The sequence below is a fragment of the Pan paniscus genome, chromosome 15, assembly GCF_029289425.2.
Source record: "Pan paniscus chromosome 15, NHGRI_mPanPan1-v2.0_pri, whole genome shotgun sequence".
Taxonomy (NCBI): domain Eukaryota; kingdom Metazoa; phylum Chordata; class Mammalia; order Primates; family Hominidae; genus Pan; species Pan paniscus.
Genome location: NC_073264.2, coordinates 62,684,037 through 62,701,403, shown reverse-complemented (window position 1 = coordinate 62,701,403; position 17,367 = coordinate 62,684,037). Strand labels below are relative to the sequence as shown.

Genomic DNA, 17,367 nt, shown 5'->3' with positions numbered 1-17,367 from the left:
GCAAACAGAGTAGCCAACACCTTGAAGCTGATCTGCTTCTGAGTCCTTTAAAAGCCAGGACAGCAACAAAGTGCCCACATTACATTTTCTATAAGCTTGCTAAGCATCTCTTTTCCTAAACCACAAAACCCGAGGCATTTCTACAGAACAGGCAGAAAGGGAAGTCCTGGGAGATCAGGGCCCTGTCTCAGCAGGCATCACTCCAGCCTGTCTTTTCCTGAGTGGTTTTCTGCACTTCTCTTCCATCTTTTCCCCTCTGTCCCACACTGGAAGTCACTAGTCTGTGCCCTCCTTACCTCCCATGGTTTCTGCACCTTCATTTCCAAAGGCAAGTGAAAACAGTGCCAGGCTGCGCACATGGGTTACTCCAGGGACTTCTCCTCCCGTTTCCCCTAAAGCATTTGACAGTTAGATCTTGGAACTGAGTCCAGCAGCACTGAGGTCAGAGAGATGGCTAAAGCTAAAAGCAAACTGGATTCTGTTCAGGAGGTTCTCCTTTGTCATTTTTATCTCCAAATAGAAGACCTCTGTTTTCCCAGAAGATTGAATAATAGAAAAGAAGTAGCCCAAGGTGGGTGACTCTGCAAACAGGTGGGTGAGGTCTCTAGTTGAGTGAGGGGGTGTCTGTGGGTTGTGGGTTCTTCTTATGAGCAGAGCTTGGAGGAATTTGTTCTATTTGTTGTGGTTTTCCCAAGGGGAAGTCGGGGGTGGCTGGGACTCTAATGATCATTATCAGAAGACTTTGGATTAGGCCTCTGAAACTTTAAGATGTGGATCCTCTCGCAATCATGTTAAAATGCAGATCTCCTTTCAATAGGTCTGGGACAGAGCCTGGCTTTTCTATAAAGCTTCTGGTGATGGGATGTCGCTGGTTCTCAGCCACAATTTGAGTAGCAAGAGGTTAGCTTTTCTACTTACTGCCTTCATATCCCCAGTTGGGCTATGTCGTTTTATCAAAACAATGTGGTAAGAGTGAGCGCCAATTACTAGCCTGTTGAATCATCCATTGTTAGAGCTGTTTCTTTGAGGTACATTTAAGAGGCCCCTCCCTGTGGTTCCCCATTGCACAAGAAGCCCATTTGCCAGGCAATACCTTGGACAAGCAAGCCACTGTGCAAAATCGCATTGGCTCTTCCTGCTGCCAGCCAGGCGGCTGCTGGTTGACATTGGAGTTGTACAGTTTATGTGATAGTGATGACAGCGCTGACTCTGAAGGGTACTGAAGATTTTGAAGGGGTACTTCGCTGCAGCAGCTTCACCTCTCACTTTTTTTTACCCAGCCCCGAGGCTTGTGGGAGAGAAGGATCAGGCAGAGCTCTGCACGTGCCATGCCAGGGGTGGAGGAATTATATTTTTATTTTTTGCTTTCTCTGCTACAGGACATACCATGCCTTTTACAGATATTTATAGGACAATTTCCCTCCTCAGAGTGCCCAAGCATGGGGGATGGTGAGGAAGATGATTGAAGGAGAAAGCAGGAAAAGGGGGTGTCTGCATGTATGAGGATTGGAAGGTGGGGAAAACCCTTCGTGTTTGGTTCAGCCTTCAAGAAAGAGGAGGGGTTGACTAGATTACAGATGTTAAACCAGGGGTCTGTGGTTCAAACCAGCAACTCTCTGCCCTTGTAAGCTATATCTGGCTGGTGTGTTAATTTGTCTAGGGTAAGAGCCCCTAGGTTTCAACAGATTGTCATAGAGTCAATGATACACAAAAGGTTAATCAGCCTCATTTCCAATCAGGATCATCTGCAAGTCCCTCCCAGAGCACATATTTGGAGCACTAGGCTTCTAGAAGCAGCAGACATCAAGTTCGGGCCATGGGATTAGGGTGGACAGGGCAGCCACTTGGAATCATTTTCTACCAGAGGCAGAAGAGGCTCAGCTAGCAACAGCCCCATTTTACAGAGCAGAAGCCGAGCTGCAGTCAATTCAGTGATTCCTCCTAACGTAGGGAGTCAGAAGCCGAGCCTGGACTGGAACCTAGGCCTCCTAGCACACAGAGCACAGGTCTACATTGGGGAAAAGCCCCTTCAATCTGGCAGTTGCCTGGAAAGGGCAAGACATTTGCGGCCAGAGCGCCAGGAGCCCAGCTGGTTATTTCTAGCTTCCTGAATGTCAAAAATACAGGCCGCTTCTCAAAGCGGCCTCCACTTGTCAGACCAAATCAAGGCATCAGCGCGTCAAGCAGGCGAATCCTCTGCCCCAGGCACCAGCCTGGGGGCGCACGCCCTGCCTCCGCCCCGCCCCACACGGTGCACCTGACCGGTTCCCACGGTGCACCTGACCGGTTCCCGCGGTGCGCCTAACCGCGGGCGGGCGAGCGCTGCACCCACGCACCCGGGCGCCGCTCCCACCTGCACCCCGGCGTCACGCCTGAGCGCAATCTGCAGCCTTCACCCACCTGGGCGGCTGCCTGGCTTTGTTTAGGGTTGGAGTCAGCCCGGCAGCCTGCCTTGGCCGAGTGTGACTAGGGAGCTGGTCTCTGACCCTAGCGGCAGATTGGGCAGGACACACTGCCTTCTCTCTGGTCTCTTTTGGAATCTCCCACTTTCACCTGCTTTTCTTCTTAGCAAAACTGCCACCCCTGCCCCTACCCCAATTCCTCGATAGATCTAAATCAACGGGCTTGTTTGTGCCTCTGCAGAACCAATCCAGTTTTACAGGAACAAAAACAAACCCCAGTCCTGAGCGTCTGTTGGTTTCCCGTCCCAACTTCTGTTCATTCAACAAACATGGGAGCATCTACTGGCTAGGCTTTGGACACAACAGACTGACCTCTACCCCAGGGAACTGGCAGCCCCCAGGGGAAAAGAGAAGTGGATGTTTTTAGGCTGTAATTTAATGGTCGCGGGAGAGTTTGCTAGGGAACATGGGGGCAGGGAATGAGCATTGCAGGCAGAGAGGACAGGCTGGTGAAAGAACACCGCAGGCGGTAGGATCTGCAGGAAGGCAGGGTGGCCGGTGGGCACAGAGAGATGAGGGCAAGTAGCAGTGATGGGCTGAGGAGGAGCCAGGACTCAGCCAGAGAAAGGAGCATTGACTTCATCCTGAGAATAATGCAGGGCCTTGGAAGGTTTAAACAGGGAAGTGACCAATCCAATTTGCTTTCTTAGTGGGACTGGAGAGCGCAAGGCCTGTCAGTCCCAGCACAGGGGCAGCAAGCGGCAGCACCGCTGAAAGTAGCAGCATTTTCAAGGACAGGGGTCATGTTCTCCCACTTGGGGATCAAATTACCTAAGTTTTCTTCTATTTCCACCCCCACGCTGCTGCCTTATTCCTATCCCTGGCCCCACTGTGACTGGTTTGGCCTTCTGCCTCCATTGGCCCTTGCCTAGCCTTTAGGTAAAATGCTAGGTTGACCAGGTGTCCAGAAAAAAAAAAGAATGGATAAAGAAAATATGTTGTGCGTGTGTGTGTGTGTGTGTGTGTGTGTGTGTGTATTTAACAATGGAATACAACTCAGCCATAAAAAAGACTAAAATCTTATCATGTGCAGCAACGTGGGTAGAATGGAGAGACATTATGTTGAATGAAATAACCAGGAAGGCAAAGTTAAACACTGTTTGTTCTTATATGTGAAAGCTAAAAAAAAAAAGTTGATCTCATAGAAGTAAACAGCAGAACAGAGGACACTGGAGGCTGGGAAGGATGAATAGGGAGAGATTTGTTAAAGTAAACACAATTACAGCTAGATAGGAAGAATAAGCTGCACTGTTCTATACCACTGTGGGATGATTATAGTTAACAATATATAATTTCAAATAGCTAGAACAAGGATATTGAATGTTTCCAACACAAAGAAATGATAAATGTTTGAGATAATGGATATGCCAATTACCCTGATTTATTGTACACAATACATATCAAAACATCAGTGTGTACCCCCATGAGTGTGTACAATTATTATTTGTCAATTTAAAAATTATTTTAAAAGATGCTAGGTTGACTGTACTCCCAATCCATCACCCTATTTTCAACCATCCATTTGTTCATTGACTCAATAACAATTTCTAAAGTGTTGCGGTGTGCCAGGTGCTGAGTTAGTCATTGTGGGATACAGAATGGGAGATTCATCTGTTTCCTGATCTCAAAGAGCTTAGAATTTATCCAATGTCCAAACTTGCCAGTGCATCAGAATCATCTATAAAGATTTAGAAAAATATAGCCAATTGATCTTCACCCCAGACTGACTGAATCAGAATGTTTCAGGGTAAGTTCCAGGAAGCCATATTATTAAAATTCTCCTCCAGGTAATTTTGTTGAGCAGTCAGAATCTCTGATCCCTAGAGGAATGCTGAAGTGGAATTTCTCTAGTGACCTTTCCTCTACATAGTTGAACAGACTCAGAGTCTGGCTCCTGACCATAAGACAGAGAAATCACCAGAGAAGACAGGGCAACCGCAGTCCAACTGAGCTGTAAGCCTGGGACCTGCTCACTCACCTTCAAAAAAGCAGGAGGGGCAGGAGGGATGGGTAAATGTAAGGAAAGAGAAGAATGTACTGGGATGGCCGGGTGGGTTGTACATGCCTAGAGTGGAAGATGCCTCTCTATCTAAATTTTATAAATTGTCCATTTAGAAAGCAGAAGACCAGCTCTCTGGCTTGTTGAAACAAACACTCCTTCTTTCTCAGCCACATCTTGATTACTATGGTGAAGTAGGGATGATTGTGCTGGCCAATTTCAAATGGTAGCCCTGATGAATTATAACAAATAATCTCCATGTGCTTTATACACATACCCATGTCCCCACCAATTAAGTCTGAGTACTAGGGCAAATTGAAGCAAAGGGTGGTGGGGGGTGATTCTGTTAGCTTGCTGTCCTCAGAAATAGCCTCTCCAAGGGACTCTAAAAAGCAGCGGTTCTGTTGGATCATGCCTGGAAAACAGGTCTCCTTGGAGTTTGAGGGGATTAAAATTTTAGTTCCAGTTAACTTTCTGTCTCTTGGTGAAGACTGTTCCCAGAAATCTAATTGTGAAGTATTTATTTGTTGACAGCTAATGATGAGTCAGCTACTGTGATGCCTTAAACATGAATATGTTTCCAATCTTCCTGGGAAGATGAGATACAGTTATACGTAAAAGTGAATAAACACAAGACTTATTTCCAGACAACACTAGAAGAGATGGTTTTGTGGGTATCTGAAGTTCTATATCCTGAAAGCTTATCTGAGCAGTGTGTATTTGAGAGCAAAATACTCTGGGTGCCATATAGACATGTAAGGCATCATCTTTGTCCTCAGGAAGCTTACAATCTGATAGAAAAGACAGGACATATAAGTATATAATAAAAAGAAAACAGTATAGGCTAGGCCAGGCACAGTGGCTCCTGCCTGTAATCCAGCACTTTGGGAGGTTGAGGTGGTGGATCACTTGAGGTTAGGAGTTCAAGACCAGCCTGGCCAACATGGCGAAACCCTGTCTCTACCAAAATACAAAAATTAGCCAGATGTGGTGGCATGTGCCTGTAGTCCCAGCTACTCAGGAGGCTAAGGTGGGAGAATCTCTTGAACCCAGGAGGCAGAGGTTGCAGTGAGCCAAGATCATGCCACTCCAACCACCCTGGGTGACAGGGTAAGACCCTGTCAAAAAAAAAAAAAAAAGCATAGGCTGGGATAAGTGAGTGATTCAGTGTTAGCTTTAGTGTCAATAGAACTTGCACTGAAATATTCAACTTTTTTCCCACAGCCCTGGACAACTTTCAGGAAGACAGTTCTGGTCTGTAGCAATTAACACATGGTCATCCTCAGAAAAAGGGTAAGGAGGATGCCACTTGACCTAACAGAATCTTATACATGCCAATAATGTGAAGGCTTGATGGGTGTTTGTACTTAGTCCTCTCAATTATTTCCCAGAGATACCCATAACTTAAAATGCAGGAACCAAGAGATTTGAGCCTAGACATTTGAATGAAAAGTGATTTCCACCTGGAGAAAGTCACTGCCCTTCTGTGCAGAGGTAGGTGCCCTGATACTTGCCTGACAGCCGGAAAGTGTGGCTCAGAAGAGGTAGGTGGGAGAAGAGGCCACATAGTATCTCCCTGGGCCTCCTGGTGAAAAACTTGTGTGTGATTTTTCAGGCCTGACCACAAACTTGGGGAAAGCTGACCCCTACCCCAGACTTGGGGCACAGCCCATGCGTGGCAGTCTCTGGAGGGAGCTCTCAAGGTCTCAGGTCTCTCTGGCTGGTCGTAGTCATCACATATTTGCATTCCTAGCCCCTGAGCCTTCATTCCTGGGTTTATCAGAAGCCTTGGGGAGAGGTGTTCTTTAGGCGCCTCTGCTGAGGCCTTCTTTGGGTGGGGCAGGGAAGGGAGAGAAATCTTGAAGCCACTTTTCCCCACAATGACTCAGAACCTAGTACTTCCACTCCTAGCCTTCCCCCTCCCTTGCTCTCGGCCCCAGAGTCCATAAAACTTCCAGAGCCTTTTGTTCAGGGCTCTGTCAGCAGTGAGACCACCCCAACCCGACATTCCTGCTGATCTACTTGACCCTGGGCCCCTGTGTGTTCCATGGGGGAAATGGAACAGGGAGAGTCCACGCTTTCTCTGGTTTCAGATACTTGCTTATACCATTGCAGGACATGATTGAAAGCTTGACTCTTTTGTTTTGGGCTTGTTGCCTTAATTGACTATTGTGACACCTGGCAGCTCAGCGCTCCCTCTCCCAGTTCAATTGAGCTCCTGACAGAGGGACTCCACCTTCAACATGCCAGGGGCAAGCACTCAAAGGACAGGCTTCATTTCTGTTGCAGGCTCTGGCTTCTCCTAATATGTTTCTAATTCATTTCTAGATTCAGATCTCTCTCTACCTCTCCATATCACACATTCACAAACAATAACTGCCTGAAGACCAGGAGAAGCACAGGGCCTGCCTCGTTATTCCTCCCCTGCATGCTGACTCTTCCACTGGGGCTGGGCAGAGTCAGCACATGCAGGAGGGGAATCATGAGCCAGGCCCTGGCCAGATCCAGATTTCTAGACATGAGAACTACCCAAACCCCAGAGACCCAGTTCTTCCATCTACTTTACTGAGGAGGAACCAGAGAGTCTGAAAAGTAAGTGACTTGGCCAAGGTCACCCAACTGGAACCCAGGGCCTAACCTTTGGGTTCAAACTCTGATCATGACCAGACTGCCTCTTTGAATCTTCTTTCTACTTTCCTGGTACAGTTTCTGTGCAGAGCTGAGTCCTTGGGTGCCCAGGACTACACTAAGCCCTCTCAAGTCAGTACTTTCTAGGAGGCTGTAGCCTAACTGGTGAGAGAGGTGAGACCAGGGGTTCTCAGACTTGAGCAGATGTTAGAATCAGCTGGTGGGCTAGTTAAAACACAGATCTGTTGGCCCCACCCCAGGTTGCTGATTCAGTAGGCCTGGGATGGGGTCTGAGAATTTATACTTCTAACAAGTTTCCAAGTATGGCTGATAAGAACCACTGGACTTAACCATAAACAACCAAAAGTAACAGAGGCAGTGAATGGAAACCGAGCAAAGGCAGGTAGAGAAAAGAGAGAAATGAGGGTGACATTGTTTCTAAGGGCAGGAAATGAACTCCAGGGGCTGGTCCTTGGGAGGTCCTTCTCTTCCCTCTACCTTCATCTACCCTGACTTCAGGTTTATCTAGAAGTTTCACAGTAGCATATAAATTCCCCCTCTCTGCTGGAGGGCTCTGGCCAACAGGTGAAGCCAAAACCATCACCTGTAGGAGGTTACTTAGAGCTGGCTCCTGTCCCAACACTCTCCTCTCGGCTTCCCCGTTCACATCGCTGCAGCCTGCACAGCTGCCTGCCTCCCATGGAGCCTGGGGGCACCTGTCCTAAAGGCCTCAAGGATGAAGAGTCGCGGAGGGTGGTTGTGGCCATCTCACCCACCTCTCCCTTGATTCCTCCATGTACTCACACAAGCCCTGGAAGGCCAAGACACTGACACTCAGAGAAAGCTAAGGGAGTGGGTACATTACAAAAGGATTGGGAGAGGGGGAGTGGTAAAAACTCCACAGCTCACATTCATTGACTCAGCTCGTCTTTCAAGGCCCCAGTTCTCCTGAGTCATCAGTGAGCATGGCCTTGCTTTCATAGTCACTAAGGCTGAATGTGGGTCATTGAGATCTAAACTGGTGTTTAAATGTAACTGCACAGAGGTGAGTCAGACACACACAAGGAGAAAAAGAGCAAAAGAGAGAGAGAAGAAAGGAGATTTAGCTCTCTCTTAAGTGGGGGTGAAAATCCAGGAGCGAATCTGAAACGATCCACCTCTCCAAATCCGTCCACTGTTTAATTGGCTCCATGTAGCTATAGGGAAATTGAGGCATAACTGCTGTGTCCACTAGCCCAAAGCTGTTCCAGGGACAGCAGCAACCTCAGGAGGAGGCCAGAGATTGGCCAATGGAAAGGCAGAAAGCAGGGACTCTCCACCCAGGTGGAGGCACCACAGGGCCCGTGGAGGGAATGGACAGCTGGCATTACGGTCCCCCTACCTTTTCCCAAGACTCTTCCAGCTGACCTACTAAGGCTGCCCCTTGACCTTGAGTACAAATGGCACTCATGCCCAAACAGCCACTTGACCAGAGCCAACCGACAACCTCCTGTGGGTTTCTCAGCCCCAGGCTGGCTCTGCAGGTAAGAGACAGACATTATGTTGAGGCAAATGTAACCCATGCCAAGCAGTGTGTAGAGATTTCTACCTAGCTTTATTGTTGTGAACTCCAGACAAGAGACTTAGAAACAATGTATGATTTTCTACATCAAAAGCCTGAGTCTGAGGCTTAGGGGTCTCTCATCCCTTTTCCAACTCCCTGTGTGTGTTGCAGGGTGGGGGGTGGGGCAGAATGGAGAGTCTGCCATGGAGTCCCCACCTCTGTCCCTTCCAGAAGAGCCTGTATATGGCTAGTGGGCATTTCCCTCCCTGGAGAGGAGGTGGGGGAGGCCCTTCATGTGCTTCCTGGAGCCACAAGGAAAGAGGAGGCTGCTGATTCACCAGCAGCTGCTTCCTGGAATGGCAGTTCCGGGCTGGCAGGCAAACAGTATTTTTCCAAGGTGATCTAGGGCTGTTACAACATTCCCGCTCTGCCCCCATCAGACCTTCCTGTAAGTCAAACCAGAAAGTTACCCAGACCACGCATTCCTGAGCAGTCAAGCACAAGATTCCAGACACAGTGTTTCCAACATGTCTCGCTATCTCTCCTGGGACCTGGGATCCAGTCATCCCCACAGCCCCTGTGCTTCCTCAGCCAAGGCCATGCGTTTGTCGTGCTGGCCATGGAGTCACATGGAAGCCACTGTGTGGCTCCAAGTCAGCTGGGAGGGGAAGGCCTGCCCTGATTCCCCTAATGGTCAGCTGAGAAAGAGCAGAGCCCTGAGCTAGCTTTGTCCCCGCATTTCACAAAGCCACTTTCTCTGGTCCTGCCCAGCTTTCTGAGACAGAAAGCTACCATGTCCCAGACTGAATCAGTCTCACTTTTTTTTTTTTCCCCCAGAAATAAGGCACAGGTTTGGAAGTGCCTCTGTTGGACCCTGGTGTTTGGTTCTCTCCCTCACATACAGGGAACATGAAGGAGAACCCACCTCTGCTGCTTTTGAAGTGCAGTGGCTTTCACTTGGAATGGACATCTTTACCGGTGGCACCGGGGGCTGTGCAGAGAGGACCAGGGAGAAATTCCAGACTTTTCAGGTTCTGCCTCTGAGACAGACAGTAGTGGGAAACACAAACAATAAAAATCCTTGGTTCCACTTTCCTCATCCCTTCTGGGCAAATGGAATCAAATGAGGGTGAGGGTGACTGGGGAATAAAGCAGGGTGAGTGAAGAGATGGGGGACTGCTCTTAGAAGCAGTGTCTGAACTCCACCCCCTCCAGGATGAACTGGAAAGTGCTTCTTCTCCTCCCTTCCTTGACTGATGGCTATGGGAACTTTAGATGGGGAAATACAGATATACTGATCTCTCAACCAAATGTAATTTGTATTAAGAATTAAGAGTTCACAAGTTATGCTCTGTCTCTCTCTCTCTCTTTTTTTTTTTTTTTTTAAAGAAACAGCCTTGCCCTGTCACCCCAGGCTGGAGTGCTGTGGTGCTATCATAGCTCACTGCAGCCTCAAAATCCTGGGCTTAAGTGATCCTCCCACCTCAGCCTCCTGAGCAGCTAGTACTACAGGCACACACTACCATAACTGACCAATTTTTCTATTTTCTGAAGAGATGAGGTTTCGCTCTGTTGACTAGACTGATGTCAAATTCTTGGCCTAACGTGATTTTCTCCCTGGGCCTCCCAAAGTGCTGAGATTAGGAGTGTGAGCCAATGCACCCAGCTAACTTATCCTTTTTTATCTTCATCACAATCTTATGAGGTGGCTATCGTTATTAGTATTGTCATTTAATAGAGGAAGAGAACAAGGATTGGGAGCGCTTAACAGCTGGCCCAGGATGAATGCATCAAGTTTCAAATCCATGTCTCCTGATTCCAAGTCCATATTTCTCACAGTCCATGTTATATATTCAGCAGACGCTGTTGACAGGCTCTGAATCCAGGAGGCAGCTCTGAGCCTCAGGAAGTAAGTTGCTAGAATCCCAGTTAGGGTCCTAATATTCCAAGAGATACAGACCTAACAGAGAAGTGTGCTGTGCCTGTGGCTTTGTGGCAGGGTTTGTCTACAATAAACACATGTTGTGTTCACAGGGCTTAACTCAGTGCTGTAACAGGAGCTTCAGAACTGACAGGGCAAACAGTCCTCTTCAGTTAAGTATCACTGGCCATGTCTTACCCTCTCAGATAAGTTGCAAAAGCTTTTTTAACTCTCTCCCTCCCACCTACTATTATAGAACCATTTCTCAAAGCTCAATTCAAGACTTTATTTCTGTTTTCCAACAGTTATACACCTTATCTCTAAGAATAACCATTTTTAATGCCTTTGATTTTTCCCACTGAGCTCTTTGCCCCACGATTGTCCAGTAGCTGGGAATGGAGACTGAGTCTGCACTTTTGATTACCTGATAAACAGTGATCCTTCCTCCTCCCCGACCCCACACTCCCGGAGCCCTGACTTGGTTCTCTATCCTTGTCCTTCAGGAGAGAATGAACCTCTCTCCAGCCCCCGGGGGCTAAGGTTTTGTCTGAGACTTAGACTCTCAGCCATTGGTTCGGTATTCTGACTGCGCATTGGAACCATCTAGGGGGCGTTAAAAACCCCACTAATGCCAACAGGGGCTCCAGGGCTCCCTCAGGAGCTGTGGCTTGGCTGTCATTTTTCCCTTGCCAAGTGATTGGCGTTAGGGATGGTCATGTGACGCTAAACTGGCCAATGGGGTATGAGGATGCGAGGCTGTGAAGCTTCTGGGAATGTTTTCCACAGCTAAAAGCAAAAAAGCTGCAATTCAGGGGTGTTTTGTTTTTCTCCCTGGAAGTTGTTCTCTATGTGCCCCAAAGGAAGGAGCTTAATTTAGTTAGCAATCTGTGGACATTATCTCATTTGATCCTCACACTACCCTTTGAGGTAGTTAATATTTTGGTTTTAGTTATTAATTTACAGACAAGGAAACTAAGGTTTCTTAATTTTACAGACAAGGAAACTAAGGTTCACTGAAGTTTCAGTATCTCCACACCCCCTTCAATGACAACAGCTGAGCAGAGTCAGGGTGACCCTGGTCCTGCCTGGTTCCAAAGACCATGATTTTCTCACTATTTCCCTATTTGCAAGGTTGTGCTGGAAAGCTGTCTAAATAATAAAACTAATAAAAGTCCTGGCCAGATGCAGTGGCTCATGCCTGTAATCCCAGCACTTTGGGAGGCCCAGGTAAGAAGGATCGCTTGAGGCTAAGAGAGTTCAAGACCAGCCTGAGTTGATAGCAATAGCTTCTCTCTACAAAAGCAAAAAAAAAAAAAAAAAAAAAAAAATTAGCTGGGCATGGTGCAGGAGCCTGTAATCCCAGCTACTCAGGAGGCTGAGGTGGGAGGATCACTTGAGCCCAGGAAATCCAGGACTTTGAGGCTACACTGAGCTAGGCTCACACCACTGCACTCCAGCCTGGGCAACAGAGTGAGATCCAGTCTCAAAAAAAAAAAAAAAAAAAAAAAGGCCTGACTTTTAACACTTACCAATGTCCATGGTGTAAATATTCCCACAATAACCAATTTTAAGCTACCATTGTGAGCTCTCCAAGCACTAACTTGAAAGAGATGTGCACAATCAGCTCTCATGAGCCAGTGTGATCCAACTCCAGCCAACCACTGGAAAAGGGGGCACGTGCTCAAACCCAGTCTTTGATGCTAAAAACATGTTTTCCTTCATCCCCCTACCAGGGCTTTCTCTGAACACACACCTCCCCAGAGCAGATCTTTACACTGGCATTCAGCATTGTTAGGAAAGGTGCTCAGCTCTGGTTCCTAGAGGGCAGAATAAGGATAATGAGGGACAAATCAGTAGGGGTGAACTTCAGAGGTTTCCTAATGCCTCCAGGTTGCTAATGATGCAAGCATGAGCCCCAAAGGACTACTTATCATTCTGCATAAGAGTGGGCCGAGAGAGCCCTTGCCATTTGTTTGATCTCACTGCCATCTGAGCTGCTGTGCCTTTTGTACACCCTGCTGAGCCCCCAGCAATGCTATGCACAGATTCATGACTGTGTGGTACAGTGAGAGCAGCAGGGGCCTGGGCATGTGGCCAGTGGAAACATGATGGTAAGCCAACTCAGGCCTGCCCCAGTGGGCCCCCTAGGGCAAATGCCACAATAATAGTGTGCTTGCTAAGCCCATTCCACACTGCGGTACGCTAGCCTCTCAGGGTTGGGAGAGCCCTCCAGTCCAGGTCCATCATCCCCAATGAGAGTTGTAGACTGAAGATGTCCAGTGATCTTCCCTCCGAAGGAAGTCTATTACATATTTAGGGACCTTGGTGGAAAAGTTCATTTTTATGCTATGCCATAACACATTCTATAACTCCTGCTACAGCCTGAGGTGCTCCTAGTTCTAACCCTGGGAGCCATATGTTGTCAGACTGGTCCCTCCACACATGGCACGCATATCAGTCAGGATAGGCTAGGTTATGCTGCAGGGACAAACACTGATCGTAATCTCAGCGCCATGAAACAGCAGTAATAAAAACCATAACAGCAACTAGTATTTCTTGCTCATTCAAAATGTCCATTGAGGGTAAGCTAGGGGTCCTATTCATGTTAATCATTCAGGGACCCAGGCTGTCAGAGCCCAGCCACCACCTCTCATCATTGCCGTTCACTGGAAGAAAAAGAGTGTCTCACCAGCACTGAAATGTTCTGGCTTGCAAGTAGTATATACCATTCTGCTCTGGACTTGTTGGCTAGAATTATTCATACGACCTCACCTGTCTGTGCTCAGGAGGCAGGGAGCTAGAAATAGTTGGGAAGCAAAAATAATAACCATCACATTAGCTTTTCACATATTTGAAGGTGGTTATGCTGTCCACTTGCCTTTGCTCCAAAGGCTCACCCGTTACCTCCTCACTTGCTGTGCTACATGTTTCTGCTCCCTTCATCACTCAGTTCACTCTCCTCTGAACATGATCCAGGTTTGTATCTCTCTGTGGTGGTATCTAGAGCTGAGTTCAGTTTTCTAGGCACAGCCTAACCATGGCAAAGCTCAATGGAGCTCATCCTTCCCCACATCTGAGGCATCACACTCATAACCCTGGAGGCTAAGATTGCATTTTATATTTTTTTGGCAGCCACAGCACCCTGTTGTATATTCACTAGGTTCTAAGCTCCAGAATGGTAGAGACTATGACTTCCTTGCTCATTGTTCTGGCCCTATCACTTGGAAAAGGGTCTGATAAATCCTAATATTTGTCAGATGAATAAATATATTGAATGTATTCTCTTTGCCTCTGCCTAATTTTTACTCATGCTGTCAAGACCTATTGCCTCCATCTCATCCTGATATAATGAGCTTTTTCAGACCCAAGTACAGTTTATTTCTTCCATTTGTTCTGGCATACAGCTATGAAAGAGTGTTATCTTTGGAGTCAAAAAGTGTGTGTCTGACACCCAGCTCTGATTTTATCATTCAACACCATATATGTCTTAACCACCTACAATATGCCAGGTGCCATGGATACAGTTATGAAGAAGACAGACCACAGGGCTGCCTTACCATTGGGTTAATTTGGGTAAACAATATAACATGTCTTGATTAGAATGTAAATTCCACGAAGGCAGGGATCTTTGGTGTCTTTTTCACTCTAGTTTTTCCAGCAACCACAATATGCCTGAAATATAATAGATGCTCAATAAATATTAGTTTAATGAATGACTGACTCTCTAAACTCATGTGCTTTTCTATATCACAGTCTTCTGGGAGGGCATGAGTAGCTTGAAAACAAAGTAGCCCTTTGTCCCACTGTTTAATTTTTGTGTTTAGTCATAATGTTGACGGTATGAAATCTCAAATAGGATTAAGACTTGAAATTTGTCTGTTAATCCAAGGGGAGCAGGGGTTACACAAGGTTGCAGAACCACTATTCCAGACTGACACTAACCTATTAATCCCCACATTTTCAGTACCATTGTGTCTTGAATCCAGCTTGGCCACAAGGAAATGGGGCGAGACTTTGTCATGTATGTCGCTGAAGTTCAGCTATGCAAAAATGTTCACCTATCCTTGATCAACCAGTCCAGGAACCATCAAAGAAGAAAATGAGATTTGACTTAGAAGACCTGTTCTTTATAAACCCCTGCACAGCCCTAATGATCAACACCACTTCCAGTGCTCATAAATTACTGCTTCAATAATTGTTCTGCAATTCTGCCCATTCTCATTGAATGCTTCGTATAATCCCTTTATCTACTTTGGGCTACAATTCATTTTTATCAGTGAGTATTGTACTTGTTTCATCTCAAAAATCATTCTCCTTGAGAAAAAAAAAAAAAAGAACAGAGTTGAGGAATCCTGCTTTCTCTTTCATCCACAAATGCTCTATTGTCAGAAGGGGGCTTATATTTCTTGTGAACTTCTTGTGCTGATTTTAACTTTGTAAAGTTTTCCTGTTTTCCACGTATGAATGAGCATGAGAACTATGAAAGGCAATCAGGTATAAGATATTGTCAAGTATGTGACTTGAGGGACAAGTGATCTATGTGAGCCTGAAGGGAATCCTGGGATTGAGAGAGCATGCAGAGAAGGCACATAGGTGTGCTAGGGCATGCAGGTTGTACAGAGATGGACAGGGAGAAAATTCGAGGGATAGAGGTTTTCTATATGGTGGGAGTAGTGTGGGTTGGCGTCTATCAGGGGAGACCAACTGACCACATCCCTCTGTTCACTTTTAGCCATGAGTACAAGGCTACAAGAACTCGAGAGGTCATCTAAGTTATTTCTGGCTGTTTCAGGTCAAATGACTACTAGACTATCCTGGTTTCTAATTTGAAATGTATCCAAAGAAGATTCCTGTCTCACCCTCTGCAATCCACTTGCATGTCTGACCACACTCGGTGCCTACACAATCTTCACTTTGTCTAGCCTAAATTCTTCTAACTGTGGCCTAAGGCCTTGGAAGAATGATGCCTCTGTGGGGTAAGAACTGCCTTGGTGGCATGAGAAAGGCAGCCCTGGGTGATCTGGAAGGGCTGTTGCAAGGGGATAGGAGTGCTGAGGCCTTTTCCATTAAGAATACACAGGACTATGGAGACTCTTGTTTTACTAGAAACTTCTTCACAGATACCTTAAATTAGGAAGAAAATGCCTTTGGTTCTTGGTTCTACTATTGGCTTCAAATTCTTAGGCATGCCAGACCCTACTGAACATCTTGACACATGTCCTTTCTTCTCTGAACTGGCGCACAGGCATGGTGAGTAACTGGGGGTGCCCGGCAGGTACTGATGCTGGGTGTGGTCCCTGTGTTATTCGGTCAGAAGTGAATAAAATGTACCTTTGTGTTAGATCTGGAAGGACAAAATAATTCCTGAGACTGGTAAGAAAAGCCACTTGGGAAAATTGTGGATATTTCTTGGCCTCAAAGGAGAGCAGCAGAATATCAAACTTAAGGCTGAACCTGTATGTCAGTTGGGGCAGGATGGACTCAAAACATCCTAGGAAAAGAATAAGGTCTCCTGAGGAGGTTCTGCAGCCAGTTAGAAAAGTGAAATCCCTCCAAATTGGAGTGGCATGGCATCGGCATCCAAAGGGATGGGCATCACGGAGAGCACGAGTGTCCTTCTCTGTCCATTTTCAGATGGACATCACAAGCAACCTTCCCTTAGCCCTCTGTGGGAGAGCTGACTATAATAATAACTAACATCGATTGAGCATTTCTGTGTCCCAGCCCTGTGGCAAACGCTTGACAATGTATCACAGTTAATCCCTGCAGTATTAACAGAAGGCAGGCAGGCGCTATTCTCACTCCCATTTCACAAATGAGAAAGTTGAAATTGGAGAAAGAACTAGCTTTTCTCAAGAACATTCAGTAAGTGTGGATTCAGCCCCCAGGGCTGCCCACTACTCTTACCAGCCAGGGCTCTTACCCATGTGACATCTTGCCCCCCAGACTGCACGGGCAGCATAGGGTAGGGTGGCTCACCTAGGCACTCAGTGCTGCTGACACAGGGTGATGCCAAAGACGCAGAAACACATGGGAAAGGTGACTGCCATTTCTGGGCTCTAAAAGAGCCTATAAAATAAATATGCAAATCAAAATTTTATGCCATCTTGATGGTTGGAAAACTGGCTATGTAACAGTTTGGCTCTAAGAATCAAGTGGTGCAGGGTGAGAGAGTGCAGAACCGACGTACTCGGTAGGGGAGTAAAGAGCCAGGAAGCAGGAGGAGGGAAAGAACAGTTGGCAGGGCAGTGGAGGTGAAGAGGTGGGGACGGGATAAAGCCCAGGGTAGCTCCCTTAGCTTTGGTTACAATTCAACACAGGAACAAAAGGAGACTACAAAGCTCCCTTTACAGCTGCACTCTGGCCAGCTTTGGCCAACTTGCAACTCAATTCAGAGGAACGTCTCAGCAAAGGGCTCATTTTCATCACAAACATCTACTACAGTTGTACTGGAGTCTTATCCTTGGATGATGTAAAATGAGAAGTTACAGGGCCCAGTGTGACCCTGAGCCAGGGGCAATCACTGTGGGCTGTCTAGTCATTTTAAGTCAACATTGCTAGGTTAAGCAACCAGGATGACCAAACCTGGGAATAAGGAACAGCTTTATCATGTTGGCATGTGAAATGGTCAAATCTGTGGCTGGAATATTTTCAAGGCAATGTGTACCCAATTAAGATCCAGGGTGTGGTGGCTCACGCCTGTAATCCCAGCACTTTGGGAGGCCAAGGCGGGCAGATCATCTGAGGTCAGGATTCGATTAAGATCAATAAATGACAAATGGGATGCTTTTATTTTTGCTTTGCTTTTTTTTGT

At 46.8% G+C, this 17,367-nt stretch overlaps 1 long non-coding RNA gene across 1 annotated transcript; it reads left to right on the top strand.

Annotated features, from left to right (window-relative positions):
- Positions 1-403: 403 nt before the first annotated feature.
- On the top strand, positions 404-15,073 carry LOC130540783 (uncharacterized). The gene is made up of 5 exons (XR_008954780.1): positions 404-571; positions 1,380-1,513; positions 5,686-5,754; positions 5,833-10,337; positions 14,518-15,073. It is a non-coding gene; the product is annotated as an uncharacterized LOC130540783 (long non-coding RNA).
- Positions 15,074-17,367: the final 2,294 nt, after the last annotated feature.